This window comes from Cupressus sempervirens, chromosome 1 (genome assembly GCF_028749045.1).
Source record: "Cupressus sempervirens isolate cs-2001-9-10 chromosome 1, ASM2874904v1, whole genome shotgun sequence".
In the NCBI taxonomy this organism is placed as follows: Eukaryota; Viridiplantae; Streptophyta; class Pinopsida; order Cupressales; family Cupressaceae; genus Cupressus; species Cupressus sempervirens.
In genome coordinates, this window is record NC_143118.1 from 80,870,608 (window position 1) to 80,882,121 (window position 11,514).

Genomic DNA, 11,514 nt, shown 5'->3' on the forward strand with positions numbered 1-11,514 from the left:
ACAGTATAAGGAGCAGCAAAGTCATATCTATCATAGCAAGGTGATCAATACTTAAAGGAATCTCATTCAGCAAACCAAGTTGCAAATCAGAGATCATCTACTATTTCATCCTAACAAGTGGATCAATCAAATCCTTTCACAAGGTAGACCTAACAGTCTTTTGCAAATCTCTTTACCGAGTGCATACTCAATTGTATGTTTGTAAATCCTTTCACAAGGTGGACCTAGCAATCCTTATTGCTCCTAATAGGGCAGATCATTAGAAGTGATCAATGTAAGCTTTAAAAGGCTATCTTTATACTGAAGTACTAAAGTTGTGAGTATCAGCAAGTTTTACTTTCTATTTGGAAGGTTTTTGGGTCACCAAATCTTTGTGTCACAGTGTTATGAATGCTTTCATATTTTTAGTTTCTTATGCATGCAATTAGATCAGAGTTTATATGATGGATTAAATGATAATTGGTTTACAAGTTGAAATTGTTGAAGTTTTAGAAGTTACTGATTCACCCCTCCTCTCTTAGTAACTTAGCTTAGTCTTGAATATTTTCAACATATGGGAGTGACTTACAATGGGGATCTAGTATTCAAATTACATGTGGTGTGTGCATAATATTGTTATATCATGTTATTTTATTTTATTATGTAATGTTGCAACTAGAAAAACCTAGATGGACATGTAACATGTAAAGATTCTCATGGGCTAGACTTGATAAGTTGTATTGTTACATTGTGATAATATTTGATGTAATTATTTAATAATGGGAAAAATAATTAAATGCCCAATATTACATGTGGGCTTAATTGGTTAGGTAGCACATGGCTTATGTAATACCACTTGGTGGCTTTGTGGGACTTGCTACTATATAAGCAATCACAAGGAAAGTTGTAAAGATAAGACAAACAAAGAGAAAAGGGAAAAATGCAAGAGTCAAACAAGACAAGGCTTGATAGGTTAGTCAATGGAGCATTTGTGAAGGTTATAGCATGGTATGTGATATGTGGATTCATACTTGTTCACATAGATTGTTTAGTGGTGGCTATGACTTTGAAGGCTTCTATGACTATATTGCAATGATTTTTTGCTGAATAATACATGGTGATAGACATTTTTGAAGGGCAAATTTTTTTCCCTCAATGAGAGTTTCATAGGGTATATCTTGTGTCACATTTTTGTGGGTATATTGTCTATTCTCTTGCATGTGAATTTCAATTATATATTCATTTCATATTATTATGGGTTATGTGGAAACAATTATATTATTTGTTGTAAATTTCTTTACAAGTGGTATCAGAGCTATGGTTGTGTTTTTGTAACCCTAGATTGAATCCATGGGAATGTATGAGAGGATAAAAGAAAATTCAAGATATATAGATTTCATAGGTGTTGACATTCTAGCCATGTTTGTTATTAGTGACATACACTTATTCAAATTGTGAGTTCATACTGAGCATATTGTATAGTTAACAATGTTAACCAAGCATTACAGATGTTACCAAGTTCTACAATTGCTACTGGGTCCTATGGATAGATTTTAGTTTGCACCAAGTAGTTACTACATAGTTGATGAACAGTAGTGTAAATTGAGCATCTCAGTGTATGCCAAGTTTACCAGTGCAAACTGAGTTGTGCAATACTTACCGAGTTCACAGTTGATGTGATGTGAGTCTAGTGTTAATCGAGCTACTCAATGTTAACCAAGAAACTTAGTTTATATTGAGCTTGAGGTGATAGTGTTTATCAAGCTATATAGTGTGAATCAAATGATTCATTTTATATGTCAAGTTTCACAATATTCGTTGAGTCACCAGTGTAGATCGAGTTTAAGACTACTTGGAAGTGATTAGTATGGACCTAGATTCTATGTCTACCTTGTGCATGATGATGTTAAGCATTGACAATGGATGCTGAATATCAAAACCTCACCGAGTCAGTCTTTAGAGCTCAAGTTTCTACACTTTGGCTGACTTTGTAATATTTGTGTAAACTTGTATTGTGGTTGACTTTGTAATTATGTAATTAGATTGATATATGTAATGTATTATATTACATATAAATCATCATAAGGAAGTAATGTAATCATTAGAGAAGAGAAGAAGAGTGAATTAAAAAGACTACAACAATATAAGGAGCGACAAAGATTCATCTATCATAGTAAGGTGATTTGTACACTCAGAGGAATCTCATTCAACAAACCAAGTTGCAGATCAAAGATCAACTACTGCTTCATCCTAACAGGTGGATTACTCAAATCCTTTAACAATGTAGACCTAACAATCTTATGCAAATCTCTTTATCGAGTGCATACTTCATTGTATGTTTGTAAATCCTTTTGCAAGGTGGACCCAACAGTCCTTATTGCTCCTAATAAGGTAGATCATTAGAAGTGATCATTGTAAGCCTTAATACGCCAACTTTATACTATAGTACTAAGGCTTGTGGGTATCATCCCCACCCAAGTTTTACTTTCTATTTGGAAGGTTTCTAGGTCACCAAATCTTGTGTTAAAGTGTTGTGCATGCTTTCATGTTTTCAGTTTCTCATGCATGTAGTTAGATCAGAATTCATATAAAGGATTAATTACTAGCTGGGGTAAAAGTTTTAGAAGTTACTAATTCACCCCTCTCCTCTTAGTAACTTAGCTTGTCATAATATTTCCAGCAATTGGTATCAGAGCATTGTGGTTCTCAGTGAAAAGTTTAACAACTTGAGCAAAGATCAAAGACAATGGAGGTATTTAGACTTGACAAAGCTACTGACAATGAGAAGCTAGATTTGAAATTGGCCATTGGACAACTCAAGAGAGCAAAAGAGAAACTCTCCCAACCTCTGAAAAGAAGAAAAGATCTTGCAATCTAGATGAATGATTCACTCTACATTGAAGAAAAAATTGAAGAGATCTATTCAAGCAATTCAAATGAAGCTAGTGAAGCAATCAAAGAACTACTGGAAAAGAATAGTACTCTTCAAGAAGAAATAAGAAAACTAAGAAGAGAGCAAGAAATTTAGTCAATAAGATTGTGTGAAGTTATGGAAGAGAAAAACAAGATAAGAGAAGAGATAGAAGGAAAGAACAATGAAATTCAACACATATCCCTTCAGCAAGCAGCCTTCATTGATTAGCTCACCAATGCAAATGAAGAAATCATGAACCTGAGATTAGAGAATGAAAAATTGTAGAATGATCTAAAGATTGAAAGGCAAACCAATGAAAGAATGATGAAATCCCAAGTAGACATGAATCAATTGAATGAGAAAAGTCACTTTAGACAAAAAGACAAAGTAGGAATTGGATACATAGAAGATGGCGAAACATCTAGGCAAGGAGCTGAAAGGAATCAAAAACCTACTTGTAGTCACTATGGTAAGATAGGTCATACTTCAAACAAATGTTGGAGCAATGGGAAAGAAAAATTTAATGGAAAATGCTACAATTGTAATCAATATGATCATAGAGCAAATGAATGCAATGAGAAACCAATATTTGAAGGCAAATGTCACAAATGTAAGAAGCATGGGCATAGTCATCATAATGCAAAACCAAGATATTGAATCCAACATAACAAATTGTAAAAGTTATATTTGGTTGGGACTATAACATTTGGTGCATATATCATTGCGGTGGAGAATTTGGACACATTGGAATGAATTGTGTAAAGCATCACATGAGGAAAAGAGATACTACCAAAAGATGTTTTATTTCTACAGAACTTGGTCATCTTGCCAAGAACTATATGAATACTAGAAGAATAAAAGATGAAAAGAAGGCAAAAGTTGATAACCTCAGAAAAAAAATGAAACAACAATGGGTTCCAAAGTCTACCAAGAATGCAAGTCCGAGCAATGATGATCAAGTCACTTAAGAATTGGGTGACTCTGCCATTTTCACTTGATTTCTCAGAGGAGAACTGGAACTAGGTTACTAATGAAGACATCTAAATCAGTTCCAGTTGACAAGACAAAAGATCCATATTAGCGTTCAAGATGAAAAGGGATCACCAAGTAAGAGGTAACAATTTCTATCAAGTTACCTTCCTTATTGAGCAAAGTTGGGTTACAAACTCTACTGAGTGAGCTCGAGAGTAACTAAATCTCATGTGGCTACCGAATGATGGAAGACTCTACTAAGTATTCGATTCAAGTGAAGTGGATGACATTTTATCAATTTAATCTAACATTTGTACCAGGCATTTATGGAAAAATTTAATAAAAGGAATGAAATCAAAGTCATTCTTATCGTGAATTTTTGAAGAACAAATTGTGCAGAGTGATCTACAAGAGCATTTGAGTGATTTGAGTGAATTGTTACCAAAAGTTTTCAAATTCTCTCAAACACTACCAAGTGAAGATGGTAGGTACTAGAAGCAAAGAAAAATGAGGATCAGACATGTTGGTTTGTGGTGAGGAATGGAAAGCACTAGATTTCAAACTAACACCTACCATCATTAAAACCCTAGATCCGAGTGGAGCATAGTCGCAAATCCCTCCCAAGGTACTGTTGATCAATGATATCAGTTCTCATTTTAAATGTGTGATTCAGGATATTGGAACACTAGAAATGGATGAATGTTTAAAGGAGTTATGCGTTGATGGTGTATTGAAACCTAAGCATCAACATCTTGAGACTAAAGGTTTAACCCATATTCCTCACATGCCACGAGATTTCCATGTAAAATGGATTAGGTTTATACTCAGTCATGTGCATAATGGTTAGCTATGACTAGAGCAACCAATTTTAATCAGAAAGAAGATAATCCACAAGATCACTGGTCTCCCAATGTTGGCAAAAGCTAAAATAACTAAAACCCTAGGTCGGGTTAAACTGGAGAAGAAAACCCTAGTTGATTGGGATGGTAGGGGAATGAAGATAAGTAGTGTCACTAACATGGAATTGAAGTTTGGTATTCATGTCATTGCACACAAAATCTATAGTTTGAGTAGGTTAAATAGTGTGTCTTGTAAAGTAGTTGACTTGGCACACAAGGTAGTCAAGAACAACCTTTCACTTGACCTTGCTGAGCTACTATTGAATCAATTCAATAAGAACATGAAGAACATCAAGACATCAAAGAAAAATCCATGTAAGTTTGGCTCTCTATTGACATGTTTATTCTTTTATGTTCAGAAATTCTTTCCATCAAAAGGTACTATTGTTTGGAGGAAAGATGTGCCAATACTTTATCAGATAAATGAATACATTGTTGAGATGGGAGAAAATTACACTAATATCATGGACAATTATTTTTATGCATTCAAGGAGAAAATGAATAACAGATACTGGATCCCCAAGAAATTAGTTGAGGATTATATGGATGACATTTGTTTTATGGTGGATAGTGATAAGGTATACATTCAAGTAGTTATGCCTAGAATTGCATGGATGAAACCTCTAGGATATGAGGTAAACATTGATGAAACAAAATATATAATTGAGGCATTAATAAATGAACCAGTTGACCCCAAGGCTGCATATTTTGGCACATGTGATGAGGCTAAGGCCAGAATAGAACTGGAGATCAAGCTTCCAAAGGCAAGAAGAAAATTGCTAAGTTGAAAAAAAGTTCTACTCTCTTGTTGACCAAGGGAAAAGGTGAAGATGAAGAAGAAGAGGATGAATAATCAGAGGAAGAGGAGCCACTAAAGAAAAAGGGCAAGGTAATCATTACTAATCCAGCCAAGATAACCATTGGAGTATTCACTAGGAGATCCTTTGGGAAGAAGGTAGACAAAGAAAGGGGAGACATAATTTTCAAGAGGTCTCCACCCACATTTGAGGAGAGAATGAGAGTATTGGAATCAGGTTTAGGAATAACAAATTTCAAGGCATTAAAATATGAGACCAAAATAGCTGATGAGCAGAAGTAGATTGAAGACATGTTGATATCCAAGATGGGCAAATGGAAATACTCACTTGATCAACTCACTCAATAGATTCCAGATGTATTGATGGGAACAAGCAATGAAAATTGCAAAAGATATTCATAAGCAGACCCTGAGGCAACTTATGCCAAATTTGAATGACAAGGAGGTGAAAGAATCTATAAAGAAAAATGAAGAAAAATTAACTTTAAGATTCAATAGTTATCTTATTTTTTTGAATGAAATAGAGCATGTGTGAAGGATGCAACAAATACATGGAAGAATATATATCTTCTTCACAAACTGAGTGATTTTCTAGTTAGTATAAGTGACAAGGATGATGCAGATGATCAAGAATAAAAAGATGAAGAGAAAGATGATGAAGTAACACATTTTGATAATATCGATGATGAAGAGGAACAAGAGAAAGAGGCTACCGAGGAAGGTACACAAGATGTTGAGGAAACTAACCTAGTTAAGATTGCTACAACGATTATTGCCTCACTTCCTCACTCTCCAAGCAAAAAATTGACAACACCAAGCACAAACATAGTCTCAAAAAGATTGATTGTGACTAGCATTACAAGCACAAGCATCCAATCAATTTTTGCACCAATCTAGCTTAGCACATCATTGACTAAAGTGCCAAACACTTCATCTACCGAGATACAAGTTCTACCCTCTACATCAATTTTGGCTACAACTGGTATTATTTTTGCTAGCATTTCTACAAGGAAAATACAAAACCATGTACATAAATGCATCCTTTACAAAACCAATTTACAAAAATCTCAAAAACAGTATACTCTAACAAGTTAGAGACATAAGGTGATGAATAAAGGTGTTGTTGAACATTCTTGAATTTAGTTTTGATTGATAATTGTTTTTGTCACTAATGCCAAAGGGGGAGATTTTTGACATTCTAGTCATGTTTGTTATTAGTGACATACACTTATTCAGATTGTGAGTTCATACTGAGCATATTGTATAGTTAATAGTGTTAGCCAAGCATTATAGTTGTTACTGACTTCTATAGTTGCTACTGAGTCCTATGGATAGATTTTGGTTTGCATTGAGTAGTTACTATAGAGTTGATGAACAATAGTGTAAACCAAGCATCTCAGTGTATGTCAAGTTCACCACTGCAAATTGAGTTGTGCAATACTTACAAAGTTTGTAGTTGATGTGATGTGAGTTTAGTGTTAACTGAGCTACTTAGTGATAACCAAGAGACTCAGTTTATACCAAGCTTGAGGTAATAGTGTTTACTAAGAGATACATTGCGAATCAAATGATTCAATTTATATGTCGAGTTTCATAGTATTTTCCAAGTCATCAGTGCAAACCGAGTTCAAGACTACTTAGAAGTGATCAGTATGGACCAAGCTTCTATGTCTATCGAGTGCATGATGATGCCGAACATTGGTAATGGATGCCAAGTATTAGAACCTCATTGAGTGAGTCTTCAGAGCCTGAGTTTCTACACTTTGGCCGACTTTGTCATATTTGTGCAAACTTGTATTGTGGCCAACTTTGTAATTATGTAATTAGATTGATATATACGTAATGCATTGTATTACATCCAAATCATCATAAGGAATTAATGTAATCATTAGAGAAGAGAAGAAGAATGAATTATAAAGGCTACAACAATATAAGGAGCAACAAAGATTCATTTATCACAACAAGGTGATTTCTACACTCAAAGGAATCTCATTCAGTAAACCAAGTTGTAGGTCAGAGATTAGCTACGGCTTCATCCTAACAGGTGGATTAGTCAAATCCTTTAACAAGGTAAACCTAACAGTCTTATGTAAATCTCTTTACCGAGTGCATACTTCATTGTATGTTTGTAAATCCTTTTGCAAGGTGGATCTAGTAGTCTTTATTGCTCCTAAAAGGGAAGATCATCATAAGTGATCATTATAAGTCTTAACAGGGAAAATTTATATTGCAGTACTAAAGCTTGTGGGTATCATCCCCACCCAAGTTTTACTTTCTATTTGGAAGGTTTCTAGGTCACCAGATCTTGTGTTAAAGTGTTGTATATGCTTTCATGTTTTCAGTTTCTCATGCATGCAGTTAGATCAGAATTCATATAAAAGATTAATTGCTAATTGGGATAAAAAATTTAGACGTTACTGATTCACCCCTCCCCTCTTAGTAACTTAGCTTGTCATAATATTTCCAACAATAGATTGGTTATTATAGATCTGAGGGATTTGATTTTGCTGTTATGATGGGATGTTGGAGATTTTGGACATGTGAAATTGTTGGTCAAAATGGTTTGTTTGGATGTTTTATTTAAATGAGGGTTTTAGGGGAAAGCTTGCAAAAATGACCTCTTGGATAAAAATAAACTTCACCATTTGATCCATTTTGGTTTTTCCATAAATATTGATATATAATATGCCCTAGTTTGGTCATGTTGATAGAAATGCAAAAGGTTTTTAGTTTCAATCTGTGATGACTATCAAATTTAATCCAGTCAAAAATTTTGTTACTTTTTTTTTTTTTTTTTTGAAAAATCACAGTGAAAATGGTAAAAATACTATCTTGGCAAAACAACCATAGATTTCTCTCAAGATTTTGGATTGTAGACTTCTTATAGTCATTGGAAAGCTAATTTAGAACACTACAACTTGGTGCAGGTTTGATTATATGATTTGGACACTTTTAAGTTTTAAGAGTCTGAAAGTTAGATTTTTTTATTTTGAGCACAATTTTGGACATAGCTTGGGAATACAGAGTCATATTTTGGACTTCAAGTAGTCAATAGAAAACTCTTGGAGAGCACTATACATTGGTTTAGATTTGGTGCCAGTTTAGCATGATTTATTTGGTGATATATTAATCTAAATAGTTTATGATATATATTGACTATGGTAACATTGTGAGTTTATGACATTGCATGTTTTGGAGATTTAAGATTTGATGTCATTGTATACTCAATTCATATATTAGATTGGTCACATGATGATATGGTTATCAATATTTGATTTGGATATGTATGATGACTTGTTGGGTCTACAAGTTGTGTAGTGTTGTAAGTGGTCTATACTTATAGATTGCATTTATGGCTAGATTATGGGTTGTCTTTGCCCATTAATCTTTTAATATTGATGTGTATTTAGATTGGTGGCTTGGATTTGGGTTTCCTATACCCTAAGTCACATGATTTGTTATTTTTTTCTTCATGTAGAAGGGATGAGATGTTGTGACCAAGTACAATCATGGTGGAGGATTGTGGTTGACTATTTTATGCTCATGGGTTGGACACATTGAGAGTTAGTTCAGTGGTTCATGGATGTGATCATGGTACCATGAATTTTAGCATGACATGATTGGATATATAGGTACATCCTTGATGTTTAATGGTTTGGATTTATGATTCAGTTATGGTGGTATTATCTTCTTGGTTGAGGATCATGGTTATTTGGTTTCTTTTGAAGAGCTCATGATGTGCAATTTGAGTTCTTTGATGGTGTGATGCCTTGGTTGATTCTCATGGTTAGAGGATGGTTTTTCATCATGATGTCATGGATAGTTTAGATACACAATTTAATAGGAGCTTGTGACAATGATGAGGTATTAGTACATGAATAGTTCCTGATTTGGTTTGTATCTTCTTGGTTTGGAGATCTTGGTTTCACTTGGTATTGACACTTTGGTTGTGTGGGTAGACTTAGAGGATCTTCATGTAGGAGATGGATGTTATGATGCCATTGGTGACTTGGTACCATGGTTGAGTGAGAATTTTTGGCATTTATATCTTTATTGAGTGTTTGTAGATGTTGGAGGTTTGTCTTAGATCTTGTTGCTGCATATCCATTTTTGACATTTGTATATTGCACTTGTTATCTTCATGGTGTGTGGAGATGGTTCTTTATGTTGTGTAGAGATGATTGCATCTTGAGAACTCATGGAGTTCTGGGTAAAGGTGTGGTTTATACTTTCATTTGACATGTTATCCTTGGTGTTAGGATGGTTTAACTATTGTGTCATTGTATACTCTTGATAGGTGTTTATATTTTTGACATGTTATGATATGTTCATAAGAAGCATGATGTCTCTTTGCTTGAGATGGTTTAGATCATGTTGTCATGCTAATGTTCCTAAGGCCATGGTTGGAACTTTTAAATTGATCTTGGTTTAGTTTTTTGGTATTGAGTACATTGATCATTTGTTGGATACTTCATGATATTGCTATGTTGCATTTGGAGTTGACATGGATTGATTAGTTACTAGTGCTCTTGGGAACTTAAAGATGCTGGTGATGTTGATTTCTCTTGGATTAGAGAAGTATTTGTTGGGACAATTGATGGCTTCAATAGGACTTGAGAGGAGATTTTTCTTAGATGACTCTTGGTTGGAGACTTGGATATCTTAATGAGCATTCTCATTTCCCACTTTTGGTGTAGTCGGTGGTTTTACTAGTTAAGAGGTATAGCCCATTTTTTCTCTCAAGTGTATTATGTTTATGCTTGTATTTCATGAATATGGATTTTGAGTTATGGTATACAAGTTGGTTCTAGAGGGCTCATTAGAGAGATGGTTTAGCATCGGTTATCTCCTTTTGCATATGTTGTTATGCTACTTGAGTTTGTGAGATGGTTTTATACTGGGCATATTCCTTGGATTAGGAATGATTATTCTTTGGTTTAGGAATGATTTATGAGTTTGATCTTCTTGTGAGAGGCCTACATCCATGATTTATTATATGGTATGGTTTGGTTGTTGTAGCTTCTTGGTTGGGGTTTTATAGAGGAGATCATACTTGCATAGTTTACATCTAGAGGTGTGTGTAGAAGGACATGATACAGGTTGTGATTTGCATGGTTTCTCTTTGGTTTTGGTTATCTTCTTGAATGTTCAATTTCACTTACATTAGATTTGATATTGGTTGGAGCTTGTGATCACTATTTAGTTTTCATATATGTCATATGAGAGATGACATGATTATTCTTTATTTCTTTTCTTTGTTGGTTGTAGAGAACTTGGGAGAGTTTTGGAGACTTGTTATGATAGTTATTCTTGTAACTTATTGGTTTATGTATTATGGATGTCATTGATATTACATGGATTCACTTAATTGAGATGTTATGAGTTTATTGGTTATAGATTTGACATTGTCTTTTGTAGTGAGAACTTCATGGTATATATGTGCCAAGTATTTCTCTTGAGGCTTGTGATTGTATGTTATAAATTGGATATGTTGATGATGTGAGATTCACTTGGTATACCTTTGGAGGTATGGATAGCTAGATGGGTTGGCACTTGTTGTGGCTATTATTTCAGCTATGGAGTTGTGACAACTATGGATACATGTGATTACCTTTGGATCATGTTTTTGTGCTTGACATTTCAATTTGTATAGGATTTTGTGATCTTCTAATGTGACAGGTTGGGTGGCTTTCTCTTTGGATGACTTCTATGTATGTCTGATAGCAGTGGCATAATAGAAGGTGAGATCGTTCATGTTTGAGATGCTAGATATTTTGATTTTGTTCCAGGTACCAAGATGGAGCACTTGGTGTACTTTGATCCATGATGGTGGATGTGTTAGGAGGGATTATTTTCTTGTTCATTTATGTGGCCACAAATTGACCCTATGCAATGTATACAACAAGTGAGAGATTGTTGAGACTCCATGTGTT